Source organism: Solanum verrucosum, unplaced genomic scaffold (assembly GCF_900185275.1).
Source record: "Solanum verrucosum unplaced genomic scaffold, falcon-dt-bn FXZP01000276.1, whole genome shotgun sequence".
NCBI classification, from domain to species: domain Eukaryota; kingdom Viridiplantae; phylum Streptophyta; class Magnoliopsida; order Solanales; family Solanaceae; genus Solanum; species Solanum verrucosum.
In genome coordinates, this window is record NW_026019946.1 from 930,826 (window position 1) to 951,844 (window position 21,019).

General features: G+C 33.7%; 1 pseudogene; it reads left to right on the forward strand.

Moving 5' to 3' along the window:
• Positions 1-14,103: 14,103 nt before the first annotated feature.
• On the forward strand, positions 14,104-15,692 carry LOC125809905 (organic cation/carnitine transporter 3-like; annotated as a pseudogene).
• Positions 15,693-21,019: the final 5,327 nt, after the last annotated feature.

Genomic DNA, 21,019 nt, shown 5'->3' on the forward strand with positions numbered 1-21,019 from the left:
AAATTAAAGATAGGGATATTTGGAAGCTTCTCTTTAGGAATGAGACAAAGAGACATAGAGCATCCAACTTTTATAATTTAGGATTCGATATTCCCAAGGCTAAGCGTGGCTCTTACAACTATAACAAGCTTTTCACTGGCGGTACGTACTCATCTAAACGGAATTCTATGCATATATACTTTTTCCCCTTATCACCTTTTGAGATTTTCACCTCGATCATGAATAGATACTATGGTCCTTCTTACCACTCTAGTAGTCTCGGGAGAAGTTAGGATGGATTGAGAGGTTCATTCGAATTTCTTTTAAAAGAAAATTACATTTTTTATATATGATTCAAATTATTTGTTATGCATATATAATTAATGTGTTAATTTTATATTTTAAATTCTCTTCGTGAAAATCTTGATTCTGTTACTGTCCCAGGAGCGTTATTTCCTCTAAAGGAAAATGAAGAACTCCTTCCATATTTTCTCATATATTTCCAATTGTTGATCATTCAAGCTACTCCTATTTCTAATCTATATATATATATATATATATTTAATTATCTTTCTAAATATAGAAGTCATATTTTATTTTTGAAAAAACAATCAAATGACACAAACATCTCTATCATAAATACTAATTCAGTAGTTTGAAATAATTACATGTCTCACTAATTAATAATTTCGTACCAAATTTCAAGTCAAATACACCACTTCTTTAGATTTCAAGTCAAATACATGTATCTTTGATACTAGATATACTCTGAAATACAGATACATAAGGAAAACAGTGAGTGAGAGAGGAAATAGCTAGGCGATTAATAGAGGCGGGTGAGAGTCCGTGTATCCCGTATATATGCAAATCACACCAGATACATATTGTATCTGTCTGGGATATCAAATACATTTCAAATATATTTTGAGATACGGATACATAGAGAGAAACGAGCGAGAGAGTTAGTGTATCTCATATATATGTGAATCACACTTAGTATATGAAACATATTATACTTAATTTGATCTGCATATATCTGAAATATATGTATCTGACAAAATAAATATGATATGAAAGGTAATTTCAAAAACTAAAGTAAAAAAACGTAATTAGCTAGGCCCTAAACTAATTAAATTTGTGTTGTGTACTCTTTATTTTATCTTTAATAAAAAGTTTTAATAGTTGCACAAATATTGTGTATGTTTAAGAGAACTGTGAGTACGTATTTTCAAAAGTTATTACTTATTTCTTGAACTCAATATTGAGTCAAATAGCTTCATATAAAATCGGAATAGAAGGATTAATTAATAAACACCACTCCTGTTATCCCATTTTAGGTAATACTTTTTTTTAAAAATCTATTAAAAAAAAATACACCTTTATCTTTTCTAGAAATTACTTAATCTTAGTATCTTTATTTTACTCCTAATGACATGACTCATTGGATTCTCACCAATGTCAATTCAAAATAAAAAGACATGCGAAATTTTCAACATCACTAATTTGAAATGATACTCTTAGTATGTTGCACATATTTGGTCTAAGTCTCTTTAATTTCTTAAATTTCAAATGGCATCCGATAAAATACTATATATATAAAGATGGTTAAAGTAGTATAAACCATCTATATTTGTCTTTTTCTAAATTCTTAACTTTAAATTCTTGTCATCTTAACCACCTATATCTTACAATTGTAGTGAGAATTTCTTTAAGTGATATAAATTATAAATTTTATTTACGTATGAAATAAATGATTAGTAGATCTATATGTGGGGTTGTATTTATAAAATATAACTTGTGGGTCAATTTTTATATTTAAAAAATTCTAAATCATGATGAAATTTCATCTCATGAAATCAGGATGAAGTCGCATGTCCATATGCTGATTTCATATCACATGTCGAAACGCCTACTAAATCAAAGTGGAAGAAGGGCTAGATGAAGGGATATAGTTACTTTATTCTATTTTTTTTCTTTTTGTTTTGATGGGAGTAATAAAGCATATATGCATGGTAGTGCAAATAAACTGATTTAACTTTATTGGTTGCAGTGAACTGTTAAGTTGGCAAGATGGAAAGGTCACAGATGGTGGCCAAGAGAGGTGGGAGTGAAAAGCTAACTATTTAAGGGGCGTGGGTTCTGGTGGGCAAAGTATTGAAGGTGAAGACAAGGCACTCATCATGCTTAATGCGAACATCGATGAAGCTTCTTTCTACTATATATATATAGCTTTTTGTAGGACCAAACTTGTATCCTTCAAATATATCACTAACCACCAAAAAGGGATATGCCACATGAAATGTTAATCAAAGTTTTGCATGCATGCATGGCTCTGCATCTTTCATCATCACTTACTTTTTCTACACAATATTCAAAGTGTAAGAGGGGGTAAATTGAATTCTTTTTTCTTTTTTGACCAGCTAACTCTATTCACTATATACACATTAATAAAAAATGTTAAAGTCTTTACTAGCATTATATAATTGTCATTAGATTCAATGTCGCTAGAGACTTTAGGGACAAATATAAAGAGTGCTAATTGTCACTAAAAATATATATTTAGCTGCGTTTAAGTTATTGTCGTTAATTAATTGCCACTGAAGATGATTTTTGATGTAATGTAGACTGATAATATATGCACTAAATAAAAATTATAATAATGTAGAAAGTAATTGCTTGAAAATTGAATGACACGGTATGTTTTTATACCGGTAGGAATCTAATGTGGATCTTAAATTTAGTTCTCTTAGATTCCAAGGGCGTTCTCTATAAGCTCGTAAAATAGTGACGAAGTGTAACACTATGTCTATACTCAATCTTTCTTATTTTACTCTTTTTACAATGTCACATCAACAATATAATATTGTTCTCTCCTCTAATATATTTAGTAGTACACAATAAATCACTCATAAATACAATGCTTATTAAAATTAGAGAAAATAACTTGAGAAGGTTAAGACGAAATTATGTCTTGCTTTCATTTGCAATGAGCCTTAATGTAGGTTTGAACTAGACCTTTGGGCTATTTCGCAAAGATGACAACCCAAGAATTTTTGTCACGCCCGAGCCTATATCCTGGGCGAGACTGGCACTCGATAACCATTGTTGGCCCCAAGCGTACCCTTAGCCTGGCTTACTACTCAGCGGAAGACTTTACTCAACATTTAAAACAACTCAAGAGATAGATTCATAACTCAAACTTAGAATGCATAAAGGAAAACATTCGACTGGCCATAAAGGCAACTCAATTCTTATAATCAAAACAACTGAAATGAATAAGACTAATGAACTAATAATGTCTAACTGTCTATGAAGCCTCTAATAACTAAGAGGGATGTTGAGACAAGACCCCCGATCATCCTAACAACGGACTAATAAGCAATAAAAAGGGAATCCTCCGGAAAGCAAGGAGGCTCACCAATTGGCTCTGAGATGCTCAACTGGATCAACGAGGCGCTAAAGGTTGATCCTAATTTCCTATATCTGCATCATTTTATGATGCAAGCCAAATGGCATCAGTACATTGAATGTACGAGCATGCGAAGGGAAATCTAAGCATGACATAAGCTTGAAATGAATTCTGAAAGAAACACTTACCTTAGCTTTACTCAACTCATAGATACTCAACTTAATGCAGAAATAAACAACAGTAAAGATGCAGTTTGTATAAAGCATTTAAACAGTAAGTAGCAACTCAATGTATTGGAGATATACAATAACAACTTAATTTATATATATAATAAAGTAATATAATTATGTGGGAGTTTCTCTAACCGACAACCATCACTATGAGCTATGTTATGATACAACGTCTCACCCACGCTGCCAAAATTGTCATATTACTTGCCCGGATATAGAACGCCTCAACTAAGTGGATCCGCTAGTCTATGCTGGAAAGAATTAAGGAATCATCCAAAAAGTATGACCCTTTCTACCTACGTTGGCTACATGATTTATGGAGACTTGAGTTATTATGAACTCATCCCCATATCGGTGCTCAATACTACTCCCAAAACATACTCAGTTAATATGTTTAAAAACATAACTCTTTCTCTGTGATTTGAGGTTATTACTCAAAAAGTTTATCTCTTAAAAGGGATGGAACTCAAAACTACTAACGAAAACTCATTTGAAAATCGGTGTTTCCTCTCATCTTAGATGTGAAAACATTTACTCTTTGGGAATACATAGTCCCCATATAACATTTTAAAGAAAATGAACTCGGCTATACTTTTTCTCAATCTCAATGCTTAAGTCTTAAAACAAGTTTAAAAGATTTGTAAAAGACTTCTTAAAATGACTCGAAGAACCCTCAAGACTTGACTCTCAACTCTACCTTGAATTTGATTTATGAATTCAAGGTTGTGATTTGTGATAGAAAAGATCTCGTGATGTTTAGGAGTGTGTTTAGATAGTTAAACATGAGAAATGATCAAGAAATCAATGTCTGGGAACAAGTCCGCGACGCGAAGATGCATTTTATTTTTTGGTTGCGAAATAATTTTTGAAACAGTAGAGTCTGCGTCCTTTCCATGATGCGAAGGGAAAATTTGTTCACTGGGGGAGCAAGTTCGCGACGCGGACTTGCGTGCCAGAATCTGCTTGACTTTTTTTTCTTCATTTTCTAACCCCAATTTGCCTAAATTCGATTTTTTTTCTTAATTTCTCTTTAGATTCAGATACCCAATACATGTACACAAGAATCCAATCCTAAACGACTCTAAAATCGACACGATTCCATCAACAATACCATCAAATCTCAAGAACGAAAGCCAATTTCAAGAACACCATTCAAGATCATCAAACTTTCAACTTTCTAGAGCAAATTTTGCTGAACTAAACATGATTGGTGTGTGGATGAATGAACCCAACGCTATGAAATTCTCACATACCTCTTTAGGGATCAACCCTTGGCGAAACGACTTTGATTCCGCAAGAAATCTCCAAGAATGCCTTGACTTTTCTCCTCTTTTCTCTTCACTAAAAGCCCTAGCGTAATTCTTAATTGCGTAAGCTAAACTAACTCAGTTTAGACTCCAAAGAAATTCCTAAAAACGAAATAAATCAATTGGGTAATGAGAAGACCAAAATACCCCTCTAAATCTGGTTGACTTTCCTTATGTAGACAGCCTGACTTCAAATGGGTATATCTCCCTCATACGAACTAGAAAATTAGCAAACTCGATGGCGTTGAAAAGATAGTTCAAAGACCTTTCATTTGATATCTTGTTTGCCACCTAACTCATCTTGTACTGAAAATTATGGTCGTTTGAAATTGAACCAAAACTCATACTTAACATACTTGCCAAATTTCAGATTTTTATTCTTTTCAAAAATGGTTCTTTCTAATTCTAGCCCTTTCAAATAGCGGGGTGTTACAATATATCCCCCTTGAAAACATTTGTACTCGAATGAGATTACTTTTAGTAGGCTAAGGATGTAACATCTAACATTCAGCTTAAACACCCAACAAGCAAAATGTAAACACAACAAGTCAACTTAAAGTAAATGCCAAGAAAAAGATTAGTACCTTAGTCTGGAATTTCTCCGGACTCGAAGAGATGTGGGTAACTTTTCTTCATGTCCTCCTCAGCTTTCTAAGTAGCTTCCTCAACAAACTGATTTCTCCACAGAATTTTGACTGATGCTACTTCTTTGGTCCTCAACTTGCGAACTTGACGATCTAGAATCTGAACAAGAATCTCCTCATAAGATAAGTTATCCTTAATACCAATATCTTCCATAGGTATGATAAGTGAAGGATCGCCCATGCACTTCTTCAACGTGAAAATATGAAATACCGGATGTACCGCTACTAACTCTTGCGGTAGCTCCAACTCATAAGCCACATTACCAATCCTTTTGGATATTCTGTAAGGATCAATATACCGGGGACTGAGCTTCCCCTTCTTACCAAATCTCATAACACCCTTCATGCGCAAAACCTTCAAGTATACCCAATCATCTACTTCAAACTCTAAGTCCTTTCTCCTAACATCAGTGTAGAATTTCTGACGACTCTGTTTTCAACCTCTTTTGAATAACTTTCACTTTCTCCATGGCTTGAAGAACTAACTCTGGTCCTATCAACCCAACTTCACCAACCTCAAACCATCCAATAGGAGATCTGCATCGTCTCCCATAAAGAGCCTCATACGGAGCCATCTGAATGCTAGAGTGGTAGCTATTGTTGTAAGCAAACTCTATGAGAGGTAGGTAATCATCCCAATTACCCTTGAAATCAATCTCACAAGCCCTCAACATATCTTCTAAAGTCTGAATGGTGCGCTCTGCTTGACCATCTGTCTGAGGATGAAAAGTAGTACTCAACTTTACCTTTAAACCCAAGACTTTCTGGAATGACTTCCAAAATTGTGCAGTAAATTGGGCACCTCTATATGAAATAATAGACATTGGGACTCCATTAAGTCTTATTACCTTCTGAATATATAACTTGGCATAATCCTCTGCTGCATGGGTAGTCTTTACCGGCAAAAAATGGGCTGATTTGGTCATTCGATCAACAATCACCCAAATGGAATCATGTTGTCTGCGAGATTGCGACAAACCTGTAATAAAGTTCATATTGATCATCTCCCACTTCCATTCTGGAATCTCTATATTCTGAGCCATACCACCGGGCGTTTGGTGCTCTACCTTAACTTATTGACAATTCGGGCTCCTATCAACAAACTCTGCAATACCTTTCTTCATGCTACTCCACCAATAAACCTCTCTCAAATCACGATACATCTTTGTGGAACCCGGATGTATAGAATATCCGGAGCTACGAACTTCCTCCATGATCCTCTCTTGGAGTGCATCCACCCTTTGCACCCACAATCTACCTTGATATCTCAATACACCATCTCACTCTTGTTCAAAAGCCATTACTTCTTGCTTATGAACATTTGCCTTCAATTCAAGCAAAATAGGATCTTGGTCTTGTTTCTCTTTCACTTCAGACACTAGTGATGATTCAGCCTCATTCATACTCCTAATCGTGCAAGTTTGTGCACATCTTTCACTAACTCTCTATTTTCTTCCTCAACATGGGCGGTACTACCCATAGACAACCTGCTCAAAGCATCAGCAACAACATTAGCATTACCTCGGTGATAATGAATACTCATATCATAATCATTGAGTAACTCTAACCACCTCCTCTGTTTGAGATTAAGTTCTTTGTAACTAAACATGTACTGAAGACTCTTGTGATCGGTGAACACATCTACATGAACACCATAAAGATAGTGACACCATATTTTCAAAGCAAATACTATGGCAACCAACTCTAGATCATGGGTTGGATAATTCTTCTCGTGAACCTTAAGCTGTCTAGAGGCATAAACTATAACCTTGCCATTCTGCATTAACACACAACCCAAACCGACTCTGGACGCATCACAATACACAACAAAACCTTGCGTACCTTCTAGTAAGGTCAATACTAGGCAGTAGTCAACCTCTTTTTCAATTCCTAAAAGCTTTTATCACAAGCCTCAGACCATTGAAACTTAACCGTTTTCTGAGTCAACTTGGTCAAAAGAGATGAAATAGATGAGAACCCTTCGACGAACCTTCTATAATATCCAGTCAACCCCAAGAAACTCCTAATATCAGTTGGACACGTAGGTCTAGGTCAATTATGCACTGCCTCTATCTTTTGAGTGTTAACTCGAATTCCATCACCAGAAACAATATGGCCTAAGAATGCCACAGACTCAAGCTAAAACTCACACTTAGAAAACTTAGCATACAACTCCTTATCTCTGAGAGTTTGGAGAACTATTCTGAGATAACTAGCATGATCTTCCTCATTCATTGAATAGATTGGGATGTCACCAATAAATATGATAACAAACATATCTAAATAAGGCTTGAATACACTGTTCATAAGGTCCATGAATACTGCCGGAGCATTGGTCAAACCAAATGACATAACTAGGAACTCATAATGACCATAGCGGGTCCTGAAAGTTATCTTAGGGATATCACTTTCTCTTACTCTCAACTGATGATAGCCAGATCTGAGGTCTATCTTAGAAACACAAGTGGCACCCTAAAGTTGATCGAAAATATCATCAATTATCATAAGAGGATACTTATTCTTGATAGTAACCTTGTTCAATTGACGGTAATCTAAGTGCATTCTAAGAGAACCATCCTTCTTCCTCACAAATAAGACCGGAGTGCCCCAAGGTGAGACATTTGGTCGAATAAAACCCTTCTCAAGGAGATCTTTCAATTGCTCTTTCAACTATTTCAACACTGCTGGTGCCATTCTATATGGCGGAATAAACATATGACGAATATCAAAAATAATATCTATACCGAAGTCTATTTCTCTCTCATGAGGGACTCCGGGTAGATCATCTGGAAACTCACTCACAATTGGAACTAACTCAATATGAGGTGTCTCAATAATAGAGTCATTAACTCGGACTAATTGTTAGACACAACCCTTGGAAACTAACTTTCTCGCCTTAAGGTATGAAATAAAACGACCCTTAGACACTGCTAAACTGCTCCTCCACTCTATAACTGGCTCATTAGAAAACTGGAACTTATTAACTCGAGTTCTACGATCGATTGAGGCATAACGGACATAAAGCCACTCCATACCTAGAATGACATCAAAATCTACCATGTCTAACTCAACTAAATTAGCCACGGTGCTCTTGTGATCGACGGAAATGGTACAATCATGGTAGACTCCCTAACTAGAAAGAAAGCTGAAGAGAGGTTTTTAATGGAGTTCTTGCATGTTGAAGGTTATTTTTGATGATTTCTACTATTAAAAATTGTCTCGTGCCAAGAAACATGATCTCTACACGTGGCAATCGTTTTTCCCTTTTATTAGCCGTGTTTGGAGCTAGTTTTTGAAGATAGAAATTAGTAGTTATTCGTGTTTCTTCAAGTTTTACACTTGGCTTGCAAATGTAATCATCTCGGGACTCTTTTATGATTGTTTTTACGAAGTTCTATGGACGTTTCGCCAAGTTAGGGAGATATGACAAATCTGTCAATTTAAGCTCAATTGTAAATTGTTTATAGGTGCGTATCAGTTGTGTATATATAGTCGTTGCGAAGCTTAGGACGTAAGGAATAACTTTTGTGAAGAAAATATGAGCATCCGAGCGTTCATCGAAAAGGTATGTTAAGGCTAAGTTCCATCCTTCATTTTAGCACCACCCCCGGGGAATTCCTAAAACGCCGAATGTGATATTGTGCTACTCTCTTGCTAGAAAGATCTTCTGTGAAAGGCATTGAGATCTCAACTGAATTATTTTCATGATTCTATTATTTTGATATACCACTCGTTCGGATAAATACAGTATTCAACATCTACATGTCATTTTATTGATTTCCTTGATTATATGTCTGTATGTATGAATTCTTACTCTTCTTTGGGTGATGTGACTTAAAATATTATGGGAGACATTTATTATTTGTAATCAACCCTTTTTCTCCGCTAAATTTTATTATGAAAAATCTTTATAGTAATACACGATTTTCAAAACTCTCTAATATAACTTAAATGTTTAAACTATTAAAACACCTAACTTTTGAAATACTTTCTTTTATAAATTATCTAGGAACCAAGTTTAGGAAATAAGTTGTAACACCCCGTATCCGAAAATAGAGATTTCAAATTTCTGGTGTAACAGATGGCACTCACGGACACCATCCACGGACCGTAGATGGACTCACGGTCCGTCTTGCAGGTCCGTGGTTCGTGATAGAAAACTTCCCCAAAACTCAGTCAGAAAATTTGGCTAAGTCCTGACTCACGGACAGACCCACGGTCCGTAGATCAGACCACGGTTTGTGGTCTGTTTCCGTGGATCGAGACTTCCCTTACCAGCCTCTGACACAAACTACGGTCGACCAGCACGGACCGTCATTCGATCCACGGTCCGTCATTTGATCCACGGTCCGTAGGTCTGACCGTAGATGAGGTTAGCAGCTAGTTAGATGAAAAATATTGATGGGTCAACTTCGGATGGTCATAACTTTTAGCACAAAACTAATTATGTGTCCCATGACCTATGGTTAGATAGATAATTGAATTATCTTTCCAACTCCACTGAGTTTGCTAAATTCCGACCTCCGAGTAAAAAGTTATTCCCGTTTTAGTGAAGCCCTGTCGGGCAGACTCGACCTACGGACCCAATCGACGGACCGTCAGTCCCGTCCGTCAGTCACTCCGACAGCAGCTAATTCAGGGGTCTTTTGGTCTTTTCCTATTTCATTTAACCCCTAAGATACGTCGTTTAGACCCTAAATCATGAGGATTTAATCAGTTTAAGCCTAGAAACATAATTAGAACTTACCTTAGTCAAAATCCTTAATCAAAACTTAGAAAATTAGAATCAAGAAGGAGAAAAGGTCAAGAACCCTAGTTCAAGAACGCAGTGAGGTTTCTTCAGTTCCAGCTTCGAAATCGAAAGATTTCTCCGTGGAATTCGTCACCAGGTATGTGGGATTTCACTAGTGGGTTCTTTTCGCCCATTAGGTCCCTAGAATTCAGTTAGATTCTTGATTTCATGATTATGAACATACCTAGGGTTTCTAGAATTTCAATAGATCATCATGAATTAGTTATTTAAATGTTCCAAATCAGATTATTATGTTATTGCTCAGTTTATCGCATGAATTTCAGAACCCTAGCTATGTATTTCTTTAGTTCTTGAATTACACATGCTAGGTCAGATATTTCAGTATTCAGTTTTACATGCCTCAGTTTATGAATGCATCATTATCAGATTAATTGTTGCATTCTCAGTTTGCATGTTCAGTTTCGAGCTATCCAGTATTTACAGAAATTCAGTCATAACTAGTTAACCACTTAATTCATTGGGAGTACTATAATACCGAGTTGGATTAGGGTTTCAGCGTACCCATATAGTCCCAGAACTACGAGCCACGTAGGTGTAAGTCCCCTCTGTGGGCAACATTAGTTTAGTGTTCACGCCAGCATGCCTCTATACCTCTGGCAGGGTATATTGGGTCCTCTCGATGGGGCGTATACATCGGACTCCACATTCAGCTCATGTGGTTTTATGTCGGTTATTAGTAGCTCCCACAGTTCAGTCAGATTCTATTGCATTGACCATTTATCAGTATATTCAGTATTTAGTCTCAACATGTTATAAATTGGTCATTGCATTCAGTTAGCTCAGCATTCAGTATCTATATCATGTTCAGATTATTTCATTGCTTTATTGCTTTGTTCAGTTATATGTTATTTCAGCTTTACTCTATCCTGCATGCTCAGTACCTTTCAAGTACTGACGCATACGTGCGCTACATCTTCTCGTGATGTAGGTTCAGGTTCTCAGTATCCAGATCACGCTTAGATCGGTTCCCAGTCTTCAGTTCAGCAGAACCAGTGGTGAGTCCTCATTTTTCGAGGACTGGTGACATGTTTATCTTTATCGCTTTTAGTCTTTAGTTTCAGTTTTGCTAGATCTAGTTGGGGCATGTCCCAACATTTCTAGTCAGTTTAGAGGCCTATTTCAGACATAGTTAGATTCAGCTTAGTGTTTTGAGTTTGATATTTCTTTTGTATTAAACTCTCAGATTTGATATATTCAGCTATAGTATAGGGGTATTCCCCATCTTTTCAGATTTATTTCTAATTTAGCTTCCGCATTAGTTTATTATCTTTAGTATGCTCATGATAATGCCAGCAGGGTTAGCTTGGGATCACTTGTGGTCCTAGGTCCCGTGTCTGCGTCTCAGGGGTAGCTCGGGGCGTGACATAAGTAAAGCACCTTCAGATTTCTATGAACATCTTCAAGGTAATGTTATCTTTCTAAAAGTCGAGTTAAGTTTTCAAGCTTATTTTGGAAAAACATATGAGGTTCCATGAGACATTTACATGTCATATGAAAGTGATTATGGGGTTATGATACCAAGAGTACAAGCGGGCCAAGATTGGCAACATAACAACGGTAACAAATATGCATTATGAATCCATGACATGACATGCTATGCATTCTACAATACTATATAGTCAATATACAGTACCAAGTATCAAGTGCCAGTTACGCCCCCTATTTTGGGGCGTGACACCAAAACACAGTCTGATATACAATACTATATAATCAATATACAAAATTCTAAGAATAATTTATACATCCATATACAATAATATACAATGTTGTACATTATTAAACAAAAAACACACTTCGTCTTCTTCCTTAAATTCATCAAATTCATCTAAAATCACCTCAAAAACTACATCAAATCACCCCAAAATTCATATTTAGGCTCCTTAATATATACATATATAATTTTTTTTGCAACAATGCCCACTCGAGATGAAAGTTATTTGCGGAGATCTGCTTTTCAAATTTTGAAGCTTTAAGCTTCAACAATGTTTGACTATGACTCAACACGATGTCAATAGTACTTCACAATAACTCCAATAACTGAGATAAAATAATGACTTAATATCTAAATTTCTCCAAAAGTTTGGGTGATTGTCAATCACTCAACTATACATATATATGTGATCATTCATTTCACTCTGAAAGTATAACAACATATTAGTTAATTACCACCACCACCATCGCTTCAATAGCCACCTTCATCAGAGAAACAATCAACGACTTGGCTATCACCAAATTCTTATATTTATAAAATCACATTTGAAAAAGAATGCGTCTTAAAAGAAAAGAAGTAATACTCCCTCCGTCCCAATTTATGTGACACTTTTTAGATTTCGAGATTCAAACAAGTCTATCTTTGATCGTAAATTTTTTATATATCTTTTAAATATTTTGAATTGTCAATCGTTGTGACTTAACTATTTTTTACGTAGTATACAAATATATAAATTTCATTTCAAAAATTTGAAAATTCCATTTGCAAATTTTCAGTCAAACTTAAACTGTTTGACTCTCGAAAAAAGAAAAGTGTCCCATAAATTAGGACATATGGAGTATATTTATTCAAGAAATGAAGTTTTTGATCCAATAAATAACAATAAAAATATTTTTGGATCAAACTATTGAAGAACTTTTTGAAACTATCAATTGAGAACATTTTTGTTTATTTCATACAATTTAAGAATATTTCTCACACTTTTTCATTTTGACAATATATTTAAATCAATTATACTTTTAAGTGATTATCTCATTTAAATAAACACGGACAAAACACCAATAGTAATATATATGTATAATAAAATAAAAACATGTTGAGCGGTCATATAACACGACCAAAATGAGCATATATTCTAGGCCATAACCCTCCATCCCTTTAGCATATATTCTATCCGATAGCTTTATCTTTGGTATTCCCCAAAGGCCAAAACCCAAACAAAAAGATAAGAATAACCACTATTTTTTCGAACAATCAATATATTTTAATATGTTATAATATTTATAAAAGCTTTAATCTCACGTTTATATTTATGACTGCAATTTTTTCTCATTTCAATTTGTTATATCTTATTTTTATTTTTTTAAAATATCATTTTCTATATTAAATTTTTTTTCGTAAAATTCAAACATCTCATATAATATGTTTATCTAGAAACCTCCCAAACCTTCTTGTATTCCTTCTTTTTTTGGTCTTCTTCCAACTATTAATGACTACTTTCCTCCTTCTCCTCCTCCTCCTTCCATATTCAAAGTTGGTTCAAAAGCTTATGTTTAAAAATCAACGTATCGTAAATATAAATCATTATGACTGAATAATTTTTAAAATATTAAGAGGAGCGCATATCTGAAAATTGCTTAAAGAAAATTTGAGTTGGTTGAGATTAAAAAAATTGGTGTGCAATGTATACTTTACTATATAAAAAATGTATATATATGCATCTCAGATACATAGTTGTACATCATCTAGAACTAATTATACACTATAAATTGGTAAAGCATGAGTTTAATTAACCGCTACCTGCCAATACTATTACCTTATTTTTAAATCAAAAAGTTTGGTGAATGATTGAACAAAGATTTTCCTTTCCAATAAAAAAAAAACAAATCATTGGTAAACATACAAAAGGAAACATTTTTATATTCACCAGGTCTCTTAACTTGGTACGCGTAATAATTACTCTTTTTATAGGGACAGACGAAAAACGTCCAATTTCACAAAAAAAATTAAAAATTGGCAGCCATGACTAGTGAGCCTCTCTTATCCGATTCGAACGAAAAAAGATGCATCATTTCACTTGATAATACGATTGAAGTATGCATCGGAGATTTTGGATGGTCACAATTTGTACAAGCTATTCTAGTCTCGCTTGCTTGGGTTTTCGATGCTCAACAATCATTCATTAGTGTTTTCACTGATGGTCTTCCCACTTGGCATTGTATTATTAATAATAATAATTCCTCATGCCAAATGTACAAAAATATCTGCGACGTTCCAAAGGACACGTGGCAGTTTGATTTGCCAACGTAGACGTCAGTTGTCTCTGATTGGTCACTTGAATGTAGCAGCTCAGTCATCACTGGCCTCCCTGCATCAAGTTTCTTCATAGGTTGCCTTGTTGGTGGATTTGTTCTTTGCACTTTAGCTGATTCTTCGTTTGGTCGTAAAAACATGTTGGTTATATCATGTCTTATAATGTCTATAACGGGTTGTGTTACCGCGATTTCTACTAATATATGGATGTACTCTTTATTGAGGTTCATATCTGGATTTGGCAGAGCAACTATAGGTACTTGTTCTCTTGTTTTATCGACGGAGTTAGTAGGAAGGAAGTGGAGAGGGCAAGTTGGGATTATTAGCTTCGTTTGTTTTACGTTTGGATTTATATCGTTACCTTGGATAGCGTATTTAAATAAAGGGAATTCGTGGAGAGTTTTGTATCTATTAACTTGTTTCCCAGCTGTTCTGTATTCGATTATTGTATATTTCTTTGTTCATGAATCGCCTAGGTGGCTTTATTTGCGAGGACATAAGGAAGAATTTGTTGAGACGTTGAAAAGAATTGCAAATCCAGCTACACGGAGGGAGTTGAGTTCAAGTTTCTTCGAAGCATTGTTTATTGATTTAGAAAAAAACATGTCTGTGTCTGCATCACGAGATTTGGATCTGTACTCTGCTGTTAGATTGTTGATTGAGAAAGGATGGGCTTTACGTCGATTGATGACAGTAGTGTTGATTGGTTTTGGTGTTGGAATGGTTTATTATGGCATGCCGTTAGGGGTTGGGGATTTGGGATTTGATATCTACTTAAGTATCACGTTGAATGCAATTTCGGAGTTGCCATCATCCTTGATAGCGTTTTTTCTTATAGGGAAAATGAATAGGAAGGGTTCACTGTTTGGATTTTCCTTACTAAGTGGGATATGTAGTGTGGGTTGCGCGTTGGTGGAGGGGAGTGAGGGGGGATTGAAGTGGATTCAAATGGGGCTGGAAATGGTGTCGTTTTTTAGTGCTTGTACCGCGTTTAATGTTCTATTGATTTACACGTTGGAACTATTTCCAACGTGTGTGAGGAACTGCGCGGTGTCAATGGTGAGGCAGTCATTAGTAGTTGGTGGTGCATTGAGTCCACTGCTTGTTGCACTTGGAAGGAACAATAGCTTGTTTTCTTATGGGGTATTTGGAGTCTGTAGTGCCACATTTGGTTTGTTTACTGTGTGGTTGCCAGAGACTAAGGGTAGGCTACTTTGTGACACTATGGATGAAGAGGAGAGCCTGCTGGAGCAAGCACATGTTGTTGACCTCAAATAGCACTTTAGGGTGTGGGAACAACTTTTTTTTCCTTTTCAAGACTGGGGTAAGATTTGTGTACACATTATCCTCCTCGGACTTTCTATTGTGGAATTACAATGTTTTGTTGTTGTAGCTAATGTAGCATGTTTGTGATTTGACAATATTGGAGCCTTACTAAAGGCCAAGACATAATGGAATAAAATTTGCCTTATTACTTTTGTTCTTTTCCTTACTTATTTCCCTATATATATCTAGCCAAATATATATATATATATATATATTAAGGGGTGTACGTAAGATGGGCTTTAGGTATCAAATTGGAGAAACTATCTAATTAAACAAATATTTCTATTATCTTTATTAGAGTAATTCTTTTTATAATTTGAAATAATTACATTTTATCTCACTATAGAATAATTTCATACCAAATTTCAAGTTAGATATATGCGCATCACATTAGATACACACTATATACATGTATCTGACTTGAAATCTGATATGAAATTATTAATTAGTGATATAAAATCTAATTTCAAACTGTAAGAAGAATTAGTAAATATGATAAGAATGTTTATGTAATTAGGTAGTTTATCTTATATACTAATCTTACCTATAAATGAATTGAGATACACCATACTCTAAAAAATAGCCTAAAATAATAAAGTGTAGTTTAACTATCCCCTAAATCATGCTTTTAGGCCAAATCTTAATATTCTCACTCATCAATCCCATTTTATATCCTCCTTCTCCCTCACACTATCTCCTTCAACTAAATCGTAGAAAACTGAATCAAAACTGAAATACAATCTGATTTATTGAGGTTTGTAACTTTTTCGACTATTATTTAAGTGTTGTATCTGATTTTCTTTAGCTTTCAATTGATAGTTTCTTCTAATTTTTCGTTAGTTACACAAATTTTTGAAACTTCATTGATTTAGTGTTTTCTTAATATACTTTGATAACTAATGATTCTTCAAATAAAAAAATTGTTAATAGAGAGGTACAAGTACAATCACCACTAAAAAGAGCTAAAAAAAATGACGGACAAATCGCTTTTAAAAAAGCGACTAAATTCACAACATTGTCAGCCATTTTGTAATACTGCCTCCGTTTCACAAAGAATGGTTTAGTTTGACTTGACACAGAATTTAAGAAATTAAAGAAGACTTTTAAATTTTATGGTCCTAAATTAAAGTTATGTCAAATGTACAAAATTGCTCTTTAATCTTGTGGCCTTAAACATGTCACTACTAAAAAACAGCTTAAAAACGACGGACAGAAAAGTGACGGACGGTGTCGCTCCAAAAAGCGACCTTTTGCCACACTGTCTGTCGCTTTTTAATAAAAATAATTATTTTTAAAATTATTTTACAAAAAGCGACGGGCAGCATCTCTTAGTCCGTTACTTTTTTTCGCGGATTTTTGCACTAAATATATATATAATTAATAATTATTTATTTAATATATATAGAGACGCCGTTCGTCACTTTTTATTAAAAATAATTATATATAAATTAAAAAATAACCACGTTGTCCGTCGTTTTTATTTTATTAATTAATTTTTAAAAAAGTGATGGACGGCATCTCTTAGTCCGTCGCTTTTTGGTCAAAATATCTAGTCAACTATTTTTAAAAAGCGACGGACAGTGTCTCTTAATCCGTCGCTTTTTGGTCAAAATGTTAGTCAACTATATTTAAAAAAAGCGACGGACTTAGAGACGGTGTCCGTCGCTTTTTATTAAATATCTAAATGACATATTGCCATTTTCTTATTTTCCTCTCTCTCTTCACTCTTATTCTCTCCCTTCTCTCTCTCTCTCTATATATATATCGATCCTCCCGTCGCCGCTCTTCCCGTCGCCGTCGCCGGTCGCCGTCCTCAGCCAGTGCACCCCTTCCTCGTCGCCTGCTGCCCTTCCCCGTCGCCGGTCGACGTCGCTGCAGGTAGGGTGGTTAAATTTTAGTTGTTTTTTTTTTCAATTCTAGTGATTATAATTGATTGTTTGTTAGTATATTATTGATTTTGTTTGTTGGGTTGTGTTATTCAATTGTTAATTTGATTTGATTATTGTTAGTTAGGTATAGATAATTGAAGATTTTCATTTTAGGGTTTTTTAAAAAAAAATTGGGCATTTTAAAATTGGGTATTGTTAGTTAGTGAAGAATTAGCATTTTTGTATTTTAGGACTAGTTTAAACTTGAGAATATGTAATTTTAGGTTGAATTGGGATTTTTTTGGATTTGATTTTATGACTAGTTAGTAAAGTGTTAATAATTTGAAGTTAGAAATTAGTAATTGAAGTGTTATGAGTAGATGAAGAATGTTTGAATGTCATGAATTTAGATGATGAATGTTTGAATGTCATGAATTTAGATGATGAATGTTTGAATGTCATGAACTTAGAACTTGAACTTGAACTTTGAATTTGAACTTGAACTTAAAACTTGAACTTGAAATTAGAACTTGAACTTGAATTTAGAACTTGAACTTGAATTTAGAACTTGAAATTGAACTTAGAATTTGAATGTGAACTTAGAACTAGAACTTGAACTTGAACTCAGAATTTGAAGTTAAACTTAGAACTTGAAATTAGAACTTGAACTTAGAACTTGAACTTAGAACTTGAACTTGAACTTAGAATTTGAACTTGAACTTAGAACTTGAACTTGAACTTAGAACTTGAACTTGAACTTGAACTTAGAATTTGAACTTGAACATGAAATTAGAACTTGAACTTGAAATTAGAACTTGAACTTGAACTTAGAATTAGAAGTTAAACTTAGAACTTGAACTTGAACTTGAAATTAGAACTTGAACTTGAACTTAGAATTAGAAGTTAAACTTAGAACTTGAACTTGAACTTGAACTTGAAATTAGAACTTGAACTTAGAACTTGAACTTGAACTTGAACTTGAACTTAGAACTTGAACTTCAACTTCAACTTAGAACTTCAACTTCAACTTGAACTTAGAACTTCAACTTGAACTTAGAACTTCAACTTGAACTTAGAACTTGAACTTGAACTTATAACTTGAACTTGAAATTAGAACTTGAACTTGAATTTAGAACTTGAACTTGGCTTAGAACTTGAACTTGAACTTGACTTGAACTTAGAACTTGAACTTGAACTTAGAATTTGAACTTAAACTTAGAACTAGAACTTGAACGTAGAATTTGAACTTGAACTTGAAATTAGAATTTGAGCTTGAACTTAGAACTTGAACTTGAAATTAGAAGTTGAACTTGAAATTAGAACTTGAACTTGAAATTAGAATTTGAACTTGAACTTAGAACTTGAACTTGAAATTAGAACTTGAACTTGAACTTGAAATTAGAATTTGAACTTGAACTTAGAACATGAACTTAGAATTTGAAGTTGAACTTAGACTTGAACTTGAAATTAGAACTTGAACTTGGAACTAATTAGCTTGAATATATAACTAATTAAGTTTAGAAATTAGATATGAACTTGAATTGAAAACTTTAACTATATATATAACTAATATTCTTGGTTTTGAAGTTTATATTTAACTAATTTTCGAACTTTTCGTGCTAGGCAACTGAGGAAGCTCAACGTCTAAAAAAGTTGATACAAGACTATATTGCTTCTTTCATCAAAGTAGGAGATAAGGTTGGTGCTTCTAAATTTCTAAAGTTCAAGTATAATTGTTTTCAATAATGTGTTTGTGTCCATCTAGTATTGATACTTAGCTTTAATTCTAGTGAATATAATTGATTGTTTGTTAGTATATTATTGTTTTTGTTTGTTGGGTTGTGTTATTCAATTGGTAATTTGATTTGATTATTGTTAGTTAGGAATAGATAATTGAAGATTTTTATTTTAGGGTTTTTTTTATAAAAAAATTGGCATTTTTAAATTGGGCATTGTTAGTTAGTGAAGAATTAGCATTTTTGTATTTTAGGACTAGTTCAAACTTGAGAATATGTAATTTGAGGTTGAATTGGGATTCTTTTGGATTTGATTTTAGGACTAGTTAGTAAAATGTTAATAATTTGAAGTTAGAAATTAGTAATTGAAGTGTTATGAGTAGATGATGAATGTTTGAATGTCATGAATTTAGATGATGAATGTTTGAATGTCATGAACTTAGAACTTGAACTTGAACTTAGAATTTGAACTTGAACTTGAACTTAGAACTTGAATTTAGAACTTGAACTTAGAATTTGAACGTGAACTTAGAACTTAAACTTGAAATTAGAACTTGAACTTGAACTTATAATTTGAAGTTAAACTTAGAACTTGAACTTGAAATTAGAACTTGAACTTAAACTTGAACTTAGAATTTGAACTTGAACTTAGAACTTGAACTTGAACTTGCACTTAGAATTTGAACTTGAACTTGAAATTAGAACTTGAACTTGAACTTGAACTTGAACTTGAACTTGAACTTGAACTTGAACTTGAACTTGAACTTGAACTTGAACTTGAACTTAGAACTTGAACTTGAACTTAGAACTTGAACTTGAATTTAGAACTTCAACTTGAATTTAGAACTTGAACTTGATCTTATAATTTGAACTTGAACTTAGAACTTGAACTTGAAGTTACAACTTGAACTTGAAGTTACAACTTGACTTGAACTTAGAATTTGAACTTGAACTTGAACTTGAAATTAGAATTTGAACTTGAACTTAGAACTTGAACTTGAAATTAGAACTTGAACTTAGAACTTAGAACATGAACTTAGAATTTGAAGTTGAACTTAGACTTGAACTTAGAATTTGAAGTTGAACTTAGACTTGAGCTTGAAATTAGAACTTGAACTTGGAACTAATTAGCTTGAATATATAACTAATTAAGTGTAGAAATTAGATATGAACTTGAACTTATTAAAACTTGAATATATATATATATATATATATATATATATATACAAAACTAATATTCTTGGATTTGAAGTTTATATTTAACTAATTTTCGAACTTTTCGTGCTAGACAATTGAGGAAGCTCAACATCTAAAAAAGTTGATACAAGACTATATTGCTTCTTTCATCAAAGTTGGAAATAAGGTTGGTGCTTCTAAATTTCTAAAGTTCAAGTACAATTGTTTTCAATAATGTGTTTGTGTCCATCTAGTATTGATACTTAGCTTTAATTTAGAAATAATATATTTGTTAAGCATAAGTACCAACACTAGTTTGATCCTATTGATAACAAAATTGATTTTCTTGCAAGATCGATTTGTGTCCATCTAGTGTTGACACTTAGCTTTTAAATTTAGAAAATAATATATTTGTTAAGCATAAGTACCAACACTAGTTGATCCTATTGATGACAAAATTGATTTTCTTGCAAGATCGATTTGTGTCCATCTAGTGTTGACACTTAG